Genomic DNA, 16,745 nt, shown 5'->3' with positions numbered 1-16,745 from the left:
TAGCTATATTGGTTCCAACCACACGTTTTCCTAACACAATAGCCTCTCTTTTGTTGTCAAAAGCAGATGCTTGAGGAAGAGTAAGAACAATGCAAGCACATTTGGTTCTTTTCCTTCTGTATTCTAGCTTCTAAATGTCTTCTATTCCAGGCTTTCCTGAACATCATATGGTTTGTCTATTTAGTAATCCCTAATGCTGTTTTTTCCAGTATTTGTCCAGTTTCCCTTGGACTATATATGTTTCCTGACTAACAGCAGCCTTCATCATTCGATGTCCGTGGCATAAAGAATCATCACTTCTTACTTCTTTTGAACCTGAATTTTACTAGCTTTGTTTAATGTTCCCTGCACAGTAAACCTTTAAGTGTAGTGGTTGTGAAAGTCATGATTCGGCAGGTGTAACATTTACATTTAAATTTCCTCATACTACTCTAACTAACACTGATATATGTTAAAATACCTTTTGGTTGCCCAAAGGTGTGGAATAGCTTCTGTGTTTGTCATCCTTTGAAATTTTTCTGTCTCATTATTTTTTTGAAAAGAGAACCAGAACCGTACACAGCACTAGTTGTGTAAATACTGGCCTCTTTGTATACTCTTATATTCTTTATTTCTTTCCTAGTAATTCCTAATACATTACTTTTTTTAATATGAACTGAACACTGAGCTGTCTTTGTGAGTGGCAGTGATAGGCTCAAAGGCTCTTCTTTCATATGTGAAACTATGATTGTTTCTTTCCATGTATATATATTTTTTGTTTATCTATGCTGAACTGCATCTGCCATTTTATTACCAAAGCGGTCTTAATATGTCTTTCTGCAGTTCCTCACAGTTTTCCTGCAGTCTCACTATCATTAGTGTCACATAATGTAGCTGTGAGAGCTTAAGCACAGTCATGAATCCAGTCCTGCAGACAGCATACAATTCTAGATAACTGTTACGATCCTTGAAATTTGAATTTATATAATTACATTCTAGAAATTTAAATAAGAAGATAATTTCACAGGAGGTTGTAAATTACTACAACAAAAAGAATTATTCTGAAACCTCCATCTTAACATTAGGGAGTCCGAGTTTCTTAGGGCAATGTGATTAACCAAAAAAGTCTGTTAACAATAAATAAATAAATAAATAAATAAATAAATAAATAACTGCACTGGATGATGATCAGGCAAAGACAATTGATTTAATGGAATTGTATCCATGAAAAGTACACATACATTTGTCAGCTTGCTTTCCTTCACACCTGCTGGTCTCGGTTGAACAAATTCTAGTTATTCCTAGACTTGCTTTCTTAGCAGGCTGAGTCCTTCTGCCCAACACCTTTCGCCTTCAAACACTTGTGTACTTTTATCTCAGACTAAAGCTTGCTTATAGTTTTACGATATAGAACTCCCCCCTCACCACCACCACCAGCCCTTGTATACCTCATATTTGCATATACCTTAAAATAAAAAGCACAGAAATGACAGTGCCCTTAAGACTCAGCAGTGACCCATGACAAAACGTCCTGTATTGTAGTAGTAGACAACCTGCTTTCGAGAGAGCTAACACTGAACAAGGGGGTTTATATATTACTATGCATTACCTGAGCTAGGGGCTTAGGTAAGGCATAGTAATATACAGCCAAAGGAGTCAACTGATTACTTCTTTGAATCACAAATGATACTTTTAATCTAAGTTTGGAACACTGAGGATTCCAGAGATGAAAGGTGTGATAATGTAATTTTGATGCTTAAAAGAGCAGGAGTGATAACAGAATTGAAGACCCGCCACCTAGCATCAGCGATAGCAAAGGGTGAATCTGTGAACTTGGGATTTTATCAGCAAGGAATGAAAGACCAAAAAAAAAATGTAGTGAGTTCTATTTCAACACTGTTTCATAGGAATGTAGGTGGGCTCTTTTATTACTTACAGGTTTATGTGTGAGATGTAGAAGCAGTATGCTTAAATTGTGCAGGACAATTTTCACTTAAAACACACTGTTGACATCATTCAATAAAAACTGAAATGTACTGGGTTGTTATCAGTTTAGTTGTCTAGTTAACTCGGGTGTAGAAATGTAAAAAAATCGTAGTTCTTGAAAAATGGTGAATTGAATAAACTGCTTTACTGAAAGGGTTTTGTAAAGTGTTGCCTAGTTATATGAAGAGTTCCTTCTAAATACAGAAAATGGATTTATCATACAGACAGAGTGAAAACACAAAAACCATGGTGCTGTCTGATTACTGCTTCCAGGCTCCATGTTTATACATCCAGAAACTTACGGTGATACAAGAAGCATTTATATAAAAGCCATGACACTGTTTCAGGACTGGAAAAACTGACCTTATGAGGTCTTGCAAAATTCAGTCTATGCAGTTCCTTAAGGAAAACTTGAGACATTATCACCATGTGTATGTCCTTGAGCATGGAAAGAAATCCAGTGTCTTTTTTTTTTTTTTTTTTAAATCCAACAAACAGAACACAGATGATATTAAATAAATTGTACCTTAAAAATAAGGTACAACTTTCCAGAAACTAAGGTAATGCAACATTGACTCAGCATACCAGGGAAATGGCAAGCTGATTACTCTGATATTGTTAAAATGAAATCAAGGGTACTGCTAAAAGACATGATTTAGTCTAGATTTTGGGGAAAAGTCTCCAATATTTTTTGCAGGATGTCAGGCAAATTGGTTATAGCAGTTCCTTCTGCCTTCACGGTCCATGAAGGGCAGTATAAAAAAGCTCTAAGAAAAAGTAATGTGATGAATATTAGGAATATTCAGGATACATATCAGTGATGTTTCTGTCAGTAAGATAAATGGAAGCCTAGTTTCTAAGACAGTTAAATGTTACCTGATATAAAAAAAACACACCACACCTGATATTAATGTTGCTGGCAATCTAGAATATGTTGAGTTTGAGCACTTCTATTATCACTGTGTTCCTGTTTTCTCACCTCTGATTCTTTATGTGTAAGGAGACGCCAGCTCATGAAAATGGATCTCTGAAAACTGTTGGGAGAGATCAATGACATCATTACATGCGTGAATGTGAATTTAACAGTCATGGGTAATTTTCAATAAAGAAGATGGAAAAGAGGAATTGAGGAGGAGGCACTTGGCTGTACTGAAATTTCTGAAGGAAGCAGCCAGGCAGGACCACTAAGCCAGGGAGAAGAGGAAGTGGGCCACAGTCAGGTGAGAAAGCTGAGGGATATCCTAGCCTGATTTTATATGATTATGTTATCTGCATGACAGACCCAAAAATTGACATGTTTGAAGATAGGAAGAGAGACTAAGGATGCTTGATGGTCACGTTTCCTTTCTCCCTATCCATGGGGTCAGCACGCTGAACAACAGATTTTTTAGAATCCGGCACGGCCATTTATTAAACAGCAACAGCGAGGCAGTGACAGGGCGCTACAGAGGCTGGGGGCTTCCAGGGGCTCCCCAGGGGTCCGTCAGGTCAGGTCCTAGCAGCCAGGGCCTCTCTCACCACCCCAGCCAGGAGCTGGGCAGGCTGAGGGGACGCTGGGGCAGCCCTGGGCGTCAGGCGCCTCCCTGGGGATAAGGCCAGACCCAGGCCGGGCTGTGGGCCCACAGGTGGATGGGGGCCAGAGCCAAGCCTAGTGAAGGCAACTGAGGTTGGACACAGCCCCGGGTTGGCCATGCTAAAACTTTTTTGACTGTTCCGATGGTTTTTAGGCCTTGAGGCTGGCAGTGGGGGGAAGATGGGGCTGCCAGCCTCCTCTGCCATCACTGCCCTGACCCAAAATGTCCCACCACACATCACTGCAAGCAGCTTGTGAGGCTGCTAGTTGAAGTTATCACCTCTCACTTCATCCTTCTTCACCAGACTCCAGAAAAGCTGCTTTTGACATTTTTTCTTCCCTCCTAGGAAGGCTGCTTCGTACCCCCGGCTTTGTTGCCAATTTCTCTTTGAACTTTATAGAGGCATACATTTGTGAAGAGGACAAACTAAATTTTTGAGAGGGCTCAGCTAATCAAAGACAGAGAAATAGGCTTATTCCTATGACCAGTGAACCTGCATCTAACTTGTGTATCGTGAGTAGCAGATTGCTATTTACTATTTGTGTTTTAGGGCTGTGAAAAAGCCAGGATTTTACAGTCACATGCACCTTACACATGAAGCTCAGGACCTTAGATGAGGTATACATGCTCTAGGAAAAATGTTAAGGAAATATATTAATCACTTGGAAATACAGTACTCCAGTCTAAATAAGATTTAATGTGGGATTTAAAAGAGAATCATACACTGGCCTTATACATTTTAAAGTAAAGATATGAGCCAAAATATCTGGACAAACTTTCCTTAGGTCACAGAAAAAGAAGTCTAGCTTCTATTTCCTATCAGATCAGAGATACAGACTAAAGTAAAGCTCAGACTTTTTTTCAAATCAAGTGTTTTTCCATTTCAGAAATTAATGTTTTGTTTAGTTTCAGTTTGTGTGAAAACAATCTCAGGCATAGGAGCAACCCAGCAAGTTACATGCATGGTCATTTAGTCCTACATGCTGTGACAATTGTACTCACATGGAAGAAAGAAAAATGACTACAGCTTATACGCAGGCTGGTAATCTGGTTTGTATTTTTAGCATGGTATCTCAGGCTATGCATTTCACTGTAAGAATGACAGTAGTAATAAAGCTGCCAGTTTTTGTCAATCAGCAGCTGTCTGTCTGCTCTAGTTAAATGTCTTTGCAATGACCATTCCATTTTTAGACATGCTGGGCCCAAGTTCAGCATTGACTTACATCATGTGAAGTTTTATTGAAGTTAGTGAAAGCCATACAGGATGTAAACCACCAGTGGATATGGGCATTGCTTGTCTTAACTGTGACTGAATGGAGGACACAAAGATATGATTTTGTTTGGGCAGATCCTCTGACTTTCAAGTGGGTGAACACTCTAGTTAAAATAGGTTGTTTTCCTTCATCAAAACATGCCAATTATAAAAAAAAATAAAAACAAATAATTTTTTTTAAAAAAACAAACACATACTACAGCTTCAAAGATTTTCATTCAGGAATATTTTATCATGGTTTAATGTCCTATGCCCTATCCCCCCATTTCTGCTCTGTGAAGTGGGCCTTATTCCAACTAAATTTGCCATAATTCACCATTTTCCTCTCTCTCTTCAATTTTGAGTTTCTCATTAGAGGGGCTTCATTGGTTTCCAATTTTTCAGCAGTCATTTCTACAATATTTCCCCTAGATAATCAAGCATTATTCAATAAGGATTTTTCCTGACAAATCATATTTGTCCTGGAGTTTTGACTGGTCCTAATATGTGCACAACTATTAGAGTGACTGTCCGAGTTGCACAATATTCCACATGGCCAAAGTTGCTCTTTGTCCCGGTACACAAAATTCTGAATTTATGTATCCCTAAAATACCTTTAGAGTGTTACCATGTGCAGTGTAGGTATTCAATGGATTGGTATGTGCATACCAATTTTGTGTGGAGAGATATCACATAGATACAATAATGGGCAACCAAATCTAGTGTGTGGCATCCTTGCCCATGGCAGGGAGGTTGGAACTAGATGATCTTTAAGCCTATCATAGAAAAGCCAAGCCTTTCTATGAGAGATATCAAGGATATCATTCATTGTTTTAAAAATGCAGCTTTACTCTGCTTTTTATTATTACTGTCCTGTGCTGTGTCAAACAGGAGGTATCTGAGTCACATTTGGTCTCTATTTATATAGGTACATGTTTGGCCGGAATACTTCTAGTGCAAAATTCAGACAGAAAACAAAACAAAACAAAACAAAACAGATCTTTGCCCTGATTTTCAACGTATTCATCTTTTTCTATCCCTGCTTCTGTGTTAGTCAACTGACACAACCTAATTTGCATTACAGAATTTTGCATACACAATGGTGACTATTTTTTCTTTTGAGGCAATTCAGGTTGTCTGAGAATTTTATGAGGAGAGAACTACTGTCATTCATGCTTTTCATATTTACTTCTATAACTTGTTTCAAATAACATCCAACATTTATAAAATACAAAGCAGGAGAAAAAGTATAAATATTACTGAAAACTGTAACATGCTCCACTAGATGGCAGACAAACATTTGCAACCAGTGCCACAGCTCTGTAAAATGCTCCTTTGTTAGTTTTGCATGGATTCTAATAAATAGTATCTTAGGATCAATTTTCAGTGTAATGAAGGATTGGTGTAATTTAACCTTTTGATTTATTTTTGAAAACATTTTAAAACTAGGCGGAAGAATTAAAAAAGCATGCTATTGATTTTGTGATTTTGGCCCACAAAGGAGAAAACTAAGTTTTAGGCACTTAAAATTTTGTATGTTATGCATTTAACTTTTACTGAAATGAGATATGCTAGCATTAAAGTAGCCACAATAAAGAGTGTTTTCAGCATGGCAAATCAGTAGTGACATATTTTTCCTTTCAAAATAATGAAGGCTGCACACAGTGTCTTAGAAACTGCACTGAAGGAAGTTCTACAACACTCTGTAGTTCATAACTGGGTTAGCTTTTTCCTTTTGGTGTTCACGTACTTTCTAGCAGCTAGTCAGCAATCTACATCGTTTAAGACAAGGGGGCACAACAGAGGTAAGGGCAGCATGTAGACTCGCATAGGAAGATACGGCTTCCTGGTTAGCATGCACCAACAGATGGTATGGATGTACCAATGCCATAGCAGCACCACAGTTTAAAAGTATGAAATAGATAAGCACATTGATACATTAGTTAAGAATTAAGACAATTCCTACCACTTCCAGTAGTAAAAAGGGACAGGGAGCGGAGACACCTTCCCACCAACTCTGTGGTCATGGGGTTCATTTCTATCCACCAAATATGTTTCTGCATCTATTGTCAATCTCTGTAGTCTCCAAAATTAGAGGGTAATGGAGGAAGGATGGAGATCTCCTCAAGTAGGATATTTAAGGGGGTGGGAAAGGAGTGCCATATCAATCTTCAGCTTCACACCATAAGTGGTGATGAAATCTGGGAAAAACTGTAACTTCCTGCATAATCAAATTAGATTGTCAAGGGTTAATTAGTGAAAAGGGGGCTGTCCCCTCAGTTCACCCAGTAAGCCCTTCCCCAAATACATAATAACATTGTCATTTTATAATTATTATAATCTTAAAATGGTCACATTTTAGTGAAAAGCCCAGATTATTTCAGCTATCCTTAAACCTCTGGTTTCCTCTTCAGTCAGTGGAGAGGCAAGCTTTCAGTGGAGAGGGGCAAATCAGAGCTCTGAAGTTTTTTTTCTTCTCTGAATTGCTCTCTAAAGGAAACTCTCTATTGACTGAAGAGGTAACCCAAGGAGACTAGGATCCCGAGGCTAAGATTAGTCTTTGCAAATATTCCCATTAGATCATCTACTCTGACTTCCTGTATTTCACAAGCCTTTGAATTTCACCCAACAGCCTCTCTATTGAGTTCAATAACTTGTGTTTAGATAAAGCATATCCAAAAAGACATTTATTCTTGAGTTGAAGACATTAATAGAGATAGTGTATCCACTGCTTCCTTTGTTGGTTTGTTCCGTAGTTAATCATCTCCACTATTAAACTTTGTGTGCCTTATTTCGTGTTTTAATTTATTTGGCTTGGGCTCAGTACACAGCTGCTTGTTATGCTTTTTCCTTCTCAACTAAAGAACTCTTTAGTTTGTGGGCTTTTCTCCTGAGGGAGCGATTATAATCAAGCCACCACTGTATCTCCTTTTTGATAAGCTGAAAGGATTTTCCTTTCTGTAAAGCATTTTTTCTTCTCTCCAGTGATCATTCTGGTCTTCCCTGCAGCTCGTCTTATTTTTGCTCTCCCTCAGGTGTGATAGCAGTCTCACCTGTGCTGTCTGTGGAGATAAGATCTCTCAGCTCTATTCACCGTTTTGTTCCAGTATCACACTCATGGTTCCCTTTGAATTATTTGTCTGATGCCTTAAGTCCTTTCTGGAGGCACTACTTAGCAGAACGCAGTAGTCCAACTTGTTCACAGTTGTTTGGCTTTTCATGTAGCTGCATTAAAATGGATTTGGTTGGTCTACCTTACTGAACAGTTCAAAATCCCTCTGTCTGTCTTTACATTACTACTCTGCCAGCTTCAGTTTCAGCTTTTGTGTAATTTACAAACCATATCAGCAATTTTTTAAAACTTAATCCCAGGTTATCTATGAAAAGGTATAAGGTCACCTACTGACCCTTACAGCACCCTGCTCAAATCAGGGTAGGTACTCTTGTTTGTATGTGCTCTTGCACAGCATATGCTTATGTACATGGCTTGTCCTTTACTTAAATCAAGTCCCAGCAGTTTCTTTGTTTTTGGAAAGTGAATTTTGAAAGATTTTGCCATTTCTTAATCCTGTGAAAGGAGTTTTTACTAAAATAGTTTAGGCCATTTAAAACAAAAAACGTACTGTCTAAAGTCAAAACTTGTCTATCCAAATGTATGCAGTTACCTTTATAACTGCATACATGTATGCAGTTGCCTTTATATGTATGCAGTTACCTTTATAAACCAAATTAATAATCCCATCAAAGAATGAAGTAAGTTTTATTTAACAAGACCTATTTTCTACAAAACCATGTTGACCATCATTAATTATATTCATTCCTTTAATTTGTATTAATTGAATCCCACATCAGCTTATTAGCTTTTCCATTAAATTTCCCTGTATTTTTTTTTTGATGCTTACTGGCCTTAAGTTACTTGGGTCATCACAATTCCCCTTTTCAGAGAATAGTACAATATTCGTGCTAATTCAAGTTTTATCTTATTACTGAAGATTTTAAAATATACAGCACTAGACTAAAAATCTTTTGCTTAAGTTTTTCTTCATCCTACTATTTTCCTTCACTTCTCCTTTGTACTTCCATGCATACACTTATGTGAGTGTGTATATATGGGATGCAATATTTAAATAGTTTGATATTATTTTCTATAACTGTGTGTATTTTGGTCTTTTGACTGCTGTTTGTAAATACAAAAAATAATCAGAGTATTTCCAAAAACCCAAGCCAAAAATTGACATCCAAGAGAGAAATTGTATTTTTTTGAATGTGTTAAAATCAGAAGGAAGACATTCCTCATTATTCTCTTGTGCTACAAACTTTTAACTATTGCAAATAAATCCTATTATTACAGCTGATGATATGGGAGTCACCAGATGGCACTGTCGCAAATGTCTTGTTGATTCTTTTGTTTACAGGAGACTGTAAAAATAGGCCTTGAAAGATATACTTAGTTGTTATTTGTTATTTTCCCTTTTAGGAACATAGCCCTGCCCAAGTCTATTGCAAGCTCAATGTTTTCTCACAGGCATTGTAGCATTTCAAAGTTTTTGCCTATTAACCAGCTAAACATACACTCAGACTATAAAACACACGTGAAGCATGCAGCCTTTGTGGTGGCCAGGATTATGATGTTCTTCAGTTGTCCAAAATGCTTTAGGAAAAAAAGAGGCATTCTTTGGAGGGTAAGAAATGTCAGTGGCTCCTACACAGCACAGCAACATTTAAAGGGTCCTGAACTGCAAAAATATGAGGGAAGAAATGAGACATCTATAATGTTTTCAAGAAGAAAAAGGGGCAGTGGTAAAGTTATTTTAATGTAGTCCAGCTTGTGAGGAAGTTTGGAAAAAGTTTACAAGCCAATTTCAAATCTAAAGCATCGGGGAGGAGTAGACAGACACAGGTCTGACAAAAATGACAGAAGTAGAAGTACGTGGCTGTAAAATGAAGCTTGTACAGATCTTAAAGTAGTTCAGTTATCAAACTACTCATTGCTGTAAATTACAATAAAACCTAAAATTTGCATCAATATATTGAATACCAATGCAACTATACATGCTACTTTAGTGGGGTCTGCATTGCATATTTCCTATCAAATTATTTTTGAGTGTTAATATAGCTGTGAATCTAGCTCCCTCTGTTTAGATCTTGTACACTTAGGCCTTACTTATTTATCTATTTGCTACTCAGTACCAGATTTATAGTTGGCTATGTACAAGCAAAACATACCTGCTTAATCTTTATTTTGCAACATACATACTAGAAGTATGGAGTTGAGCATTTTACACTTATTTAGCACCAGGTTAAACACCATTAAACTACTTGACACTGAATGTGTGATAATATTTTCTCAATTAAAATGCCTGTTGGAGTTCACTGGAATAAGGATTATCAGTTTCATGGGGGAATGTCCCCATAAAACACCTGTCCCAGTATAGCCTATCTCAGTGAAGCAAAAAGAAATTATATACATATTTATCAAAATGCATGATCTTTGTACTTCATACATTATATTCCTATAATGGTCTAAATTAGACTCACACCATCTCTAGCATAATTCCCTGAGGAAATATTATTTGGTACATTGACACCAGGCAAATCCTTGTTCATACAAAATGAAGCACAAGAATGTTAATATATACATTTAACATAAGCTTCAGGTTTTAAAGTCAAGTCCACAATAATTGCCCTGTAAGCAGCCCGGAGTACCATTTCCCTTGTTTGAAGATGAAGGCCTAACCGATACTGCCAGATTGTGCAAGTGTTTCCTAGAGCACAAATGCTTAAAAAGGAATGTTAAATATCTTAATTACTTCTGTAAGCTTATTCAGAACCACTTCAAATCCCAGTTCATTGGCTTTCTACGCACTCAGTGTAGCTTTCCATTTTTTGAGTTGGCAACCACATTATACGCTAGTGATTTTACTACACCTCCTATTTTAGGTGATTTTACTACACCACTACTGTAGGTCGTAATTGTCATGTAAGGAGGCAACAAACACTATTAGAATATAGTGTCAACCCATATATATGAAAAAAAAAAATTAAAAAATCCTTCGTTATTCAGGCCAGGAGAGTATAGGCAAAATAGCTCCTTTTGGGACAACAGCAATCCCTAGGGCATTCTTGAGCATTTTTGGAGCTAATTTCTCTCACAGCTCTGTGCTAGGAGTAGTAAAAGTCACCCTGTCTCTCAAAAGGTATTGGCTAGAATTTCTTATCTTTCCTGGATATATGTCAAATTGCTGGTTTAAATGCACTGATGAGTAAGGGCCTTCAGGTAAAGGTGCAAAGGTGTTTCAGATACTATGGAGATAAAAGCCACGTGTAAGTACTTCAGTAGATTCCTAGCGTTCCTTGTCGTAGACACATTTTTCCCTGTATCCCTTGCCACAGATAATTATAGTCATCTTACTCTTTGTGTTCTTTAGTGATGGTTTACATGCCATTCTCACTGCACTTTTTACTCATTTTATGTGCTTGCTGTTGCTGGGTTGAGGATAATATTTTCTCAGGCCACAGCTGAAATGCTAATCCATATAGTACTTCTGTCACCTCTAAGGTGGATTATTGTAATTCCTTTCTGGTGTCTACCTGATTGTAAAACTTCACAAGTTCTGTTTTACATAAAATGCTGCAGCTGACATGCTTATTCATCTTAAACCAAATTAGCATATCACTCTGGTCTTTTGATCCATGCTATGGCTGCCAGTTAGAGTAGTGCTTCCTTCCTATACGACCTGGCATGCATTGATGCATGATGATGGATTCTGACCACGAACATTAACACAAGCATATAGTTTAGACAGTAAAATATTGCCTTGCTCCTTTTGCACACTCTAAATTGCCTTTATCTTTGCCTTATATTGATGTGCTAACACTTCTAATAGCTGTGTTTAAGAATAATTAATACATTCCTAGATATTAGGAATGGGAACAGACTCCTCAGACATTCTGGCTGAAGTAATGCATCCTCTAGCTGCAGAAAGACATGTTGTAGAGTGCTTTCTATGGGGCTTTTACTAGATAAATAGGACTCCACTGCTTTTGTAGTAGTTTGAGGTACTTTCATGAAGATTCTGGCTTAAATAAATGGATTAGCACATAGGATATACAGGACTATTTAAGCCTGTGTCTGCGTGACTCAGTATGGAATAGCATGATAAGGAAAGGAATTCACACGGACTCTATTCAGGGTTTGGAAGTCCTTTTCAATATAGGGAATGAAGCACAAATATAACTTCCCCTGAAACTGATACATTTCCATGGTGAGTAGTACCACCGAAACACAAGACTGCTTCTATTTTATTTTTACAAGAAAGCAAATATGAATTTCAATGTTGAGAATATCATTAGTAAATTACTGTTATTTGAAGTGGACTTATGTAAGAGAGGATGAGCATGAGGAATGAATGGTTCAAAGAGCATTAGTGAATTATGTCTTATATATATAGCCCATGAAAGCATTCATCTTGTTCCTGCCTTGGATTACAATCTTCTTTTAAATATATTTATGTTCACCCTATGAGCTACATAGGAATTCCCATGCACTTATATAGTTCAGAATGGAGACCTGTTTCCTGCATGCTAGCACCTATCTTTGTAGATACTTAGCTTGGAGATTCACTTTGTTTAACTTCACATTTGCCATAATGAGGTCTATTACTGAGCTAGTTGCCTTAGGCATATTGTTTCTTGGTGGAGATGCATTTTTGGGACACAGTCTGACTTATTTTAGACTACTGTTATGCATAAATCACATTATATTAATCTGCCGATTATCTAGACTATATCAGACACATCTGTCTATTATTGATCAGATGAGCTCCATTCTCACAGACACAACTACCATTATTCATGTACTATTTTTGCTGAGTGCAGTGAGACTGGTCATATATATATAAATGTTCACAGGCTGAGGACTTCAGACTATGAATGTCTGAAAGAGATCTGATTTGGAAAGTGTCAGTAAGTCACACAGTAATTAAAAGACACCAGAGGAAATTCTCAACTGTTAATGCTTTCACCCTACTTGCTAGTGAATTACACCTATATTAAGCAAGCAAAAGAATAAAACCCCAGGGCTTAGTGCATAAATACATATGCTTGTACACAATAAAAAATACCAGTGTACATAGTACTATGCATTTTTTATTCTATGATACAGATTAAAAAAAAAAAAAAAAAAAAAAAAAAAACATGCAATGCAGAGGGTTGTAATAACTTGGTATACAACCTGGGTCACATTCTCCTTGTCTTACATGAATATGCGCATAAATAATGAGACCTGTTTTTTGGCCTTCTCTAGTAGCAGAACTAAAATTAAAGTGAAGAGCTTCTTACATTCCTTCCACTATAATGCTGTTCATCTCAGCATGCTTTAGAATCCTGCGTGATACCAAAACCATCATTTTTTAAATTATTTTTGCTATAATTCTTTGAAAAAAAAAAAAAAGAGAGAGAGAGAGTTTGGAAAAAGAAAAAAATAGACTTGCTATTTGGTTAAATGGTTACATTGTTTTGGTTAGATTGCCCATGTCTCATAAGTAGTGAATGTGCAACATTTACTTTTTGTAAAGAAAATTAAACAATCACATTTTCTAGGCAAGTACATTTAATGTTATTGGCCATTAAGTTGTCTCATATACGGTGCCATTTAACAATGAAAACAAAGGAAAAAGTAAGGGTTATACATATATTGAATCATAGCCTGACATTCCTGGAATGTCTAATATGAATAGCTATCTCTGCAAAGTTATTGTATATTTTTTCTTAAATAAGCATACATATGTGTAAGATTTAATATGCTCTTTAATATGCTCTAGGTATCTTTGTGCTATTGCATAAAGACTGTAGTACACTGAAACATCTAATATTTAGACTGTTTGCCATAAATTTTAAATCTTGATTTATTCATAGAGCTGCAATTAAATACAAACATGTATGCACACATATGTAGCACCAATTATAAAAACTGATGTACACAGTGGAATATTCTAATGGGTTGGTTCTCTGTTTATTCTCAGAATTCTTTCCCTCAGGCTCCATTTCTGCTACGGTACCATCTCAAGTGGATTTGAATTTGAAAGCATTCTTCAGTTTTGAATGTTAATGGATGTCATTGCACTATGGCTCTACAAGAAGGAAAAATATTACTATCAAATAGAAACACTACAAGTTTTGAAGAAGATGGGTTTTAAGTCACAGCTCTGATAAAAATAAGGATGCTTTCATTTTTGCACATGAAAACAAATTATCTTGCTGTATAAATATAGGAAATCTATTTATTTATGCAGATAGCATACTAAAGCTTGTTTAAAGGTGCAAAGTAAAGTAATGGAATCAAATTATTATTGATAAGAAATGATAATTTATATTATGCTAACACTCTGAACAAGGTCAAGACCTATTCTGAGTTCTGCATAGAATGAAAGAAAGTCATTCTGGTGTTTCTTAAAATTTGACATATGCAATTGGTTTCTGGTTCAACCTACTTATTTTTAATCTAGGACTTCCTTATTTGGAATTTTAGAATAAAAGACATGTTTTATGGAGATTTTGTAGATGAAATGCTACCAGTATTTGTTTATATAAGACTTAGTAGAAGGAAGATATCTGAGTTCATACCAAAAATATCAGCAAGTTGTTTGCTACACTGTAAATCATGGTGTTCACATTAAATGGTCCCACTTATCTAAATAAAATTTACCAAAAGTAATTATTTTCAGAAACCAAGCACTGTGGAAGGATGGTACATACATCATTCCTTTTTTTTTTTTTTTTTTTTTTTTCCTCTTTTGCCTTTTATTAGTCCCCTTTCTACCTGATCTCCATTAGTATTTGTATTTGTATTTTTTTGTATTAAAAATTAATACGAATTGTTAAGCATCTCACATTTCAAGAATCTGGGGCCTGGATGCGGTAGTAGTAACCTTTCTGAACAATATTTATTCCCACAAACAGGCCTGCAAGTGTCTATGAAATGATGATTGTTAGTATTGCTCATTTCAGAAAACAGGTATGAATCGTGCCTTTGGATCTCACGCATACGAAAACTGAGCTGTAAGGGGAATTGGTATAAATCAGGTTTTCTGGAAGTTTTTCAAAAGTATGGCAGGGAAAAACCAGTAAGACTCAGAGTGGTGCTCACTGAAATCAGAGAAACAGCAGCAATTTAAGAACTTTGTATGCATTTTGGCAGGCACACGTAGTAAATTAATTCTTGAATGCATAAAATGTTTTGTTCTGATTATTTGCTAGTAGAAGCCCAGGCAGCCACTGGTTCGTTTTTTCATTATAGTAAATAAGAAGTTACATAACTATGGTTTTCCAGCTCTCTCTCTCCTTGATCTTTGAAGTGTGTCACTCTTTCATTTTGCCATTCAACAGCCTGACATGCAAAAGCTTTGTTCAGACAGTTTAATTTAATCACTGCCACTGGTTCAACAAGATGATAAAATCCCCTGTGCTGTACAACATCCAACATCCAGCTCACTGTTATCTGATACTGTTTGAAGCTCCTCTCATGAATGTATGCTGATAACACAAGAACTCCAAACATGTCATAAACAATATATTAATACCCTTGATTGAATTCCATTAGAATAAGAACTAGATGAAGTTCAGGCCATCCAAGCAGGCCAATGTAATAAAATGTAATTTGGACTAATCTTTCCAAAGAATGCCTTGTGTTTGAAGCTGACAGTGTCCTATCACAAGCAGAAGTAATTGGTTGTTGAATACACTGAGAACTCTTTTGAATACTAGCCTTTGTACTTTGTGCACCTTCCAGGTGTCTCTTGTAGCAGACAATCTACCCTTTTGTTTCAGTGGAGAGACATCAGAACTGCAAATAATAAAATAGGCAGTGTTTATTTTAATGAATGATGGAGAGCTAGATGAAACTTCTGGAAGCTTAAGACCAGAAGCTGAGCTGTTTAAGCAAAAACAAAGGGAAAGACTTAGTAGATAATGTTAATTCAAATAGTTGATTTTCTTAAATTGAATTAGGAAGAGATAGGAAGGTATGTCCGTGAACACATGCTAACAGATATCAGAAAATATATATGTTAATCTGTATCTGGAATAGTTCTTTTCACTGCAGAGGAGCAACACCAAAATATATTTAACCAAAGGACCAAACCAGTTTACACTGGAATTTTGGTAGTGCACAATTTGTTAAATTGATACGGTTTACACATAAAGCACATTTAAAACACAGTCATATAATTTTTTAAATTATTTTAGAAGCAGTAAAGTAAAAAAAAAAAAAAAAAAAAGGCAGCACCATGAACTTGTTATGAATTTGTTTGTTTCTAGTAATTACTACTTTTTATTAAAAACTTGCCAGGCTATATTCTTCCAACAGTAGAGAACCCATGAAGGCAGTGTTTTTTCTCTAGAAGCTCAACATTTAAAGAACGAAAAATGAGGAGGCTCTGTTTAACAAAGGATTAACTTTACTTTGTTCTCATTGTCTTCTGTTCAGTACTGGGGTAAGAACTACTCAAATACAATGTAGTAGGAAACTGGGTGTCTGGACAATAGTCAGTGCAAAATGGTAGCCAGTTTATCCATAGATCAGGTCCATGAACATTTCTGGTGAACTCAATGAGAGTTTAAAATCTCATCTAATAAATATGCTTTTGTAGCACTTCTTTTTCCTTCTCTCTTTTTTTTTTTTTTTTTTTTTTTCCTCTCTCTAAAAATTCAGTTATGTCATCATGGCTATATATGGAGCCCATTTGCCCATGAAGCAATCAAATCCAAACTAGGAAGGGTATGGTCCCACTGGGGGAAGCTGAACTTCACTGGGTGCAGTGTGGACTACCCCTTTTAGAAATCAGACTCTTGCCACAGGAACTCTAACTTGTAACACGAATACAGAAATTTGGTTCTGATGCTCGCAGAGCTAGTCTTTCAAGGGCACATAGGGCATGCTGCTCCTAGTACACCTC

Source organism: Aythya ferina (genome assembly GCF_964211825.1).
Source record: "Aythya ferina genome assembly, chromosome: 1".
In the NCBI taxonomy this organism is placed as follows: Eukaryota; Metazoa; Chordata; class Aves; order Anseriformes; family Anatidae; genus Aythya; species Aythya ferina.
The sequence above is the reverse complement of the archived record's forward strand: the minus strand, read 5'-3'. Positions refer to the sequence as shown.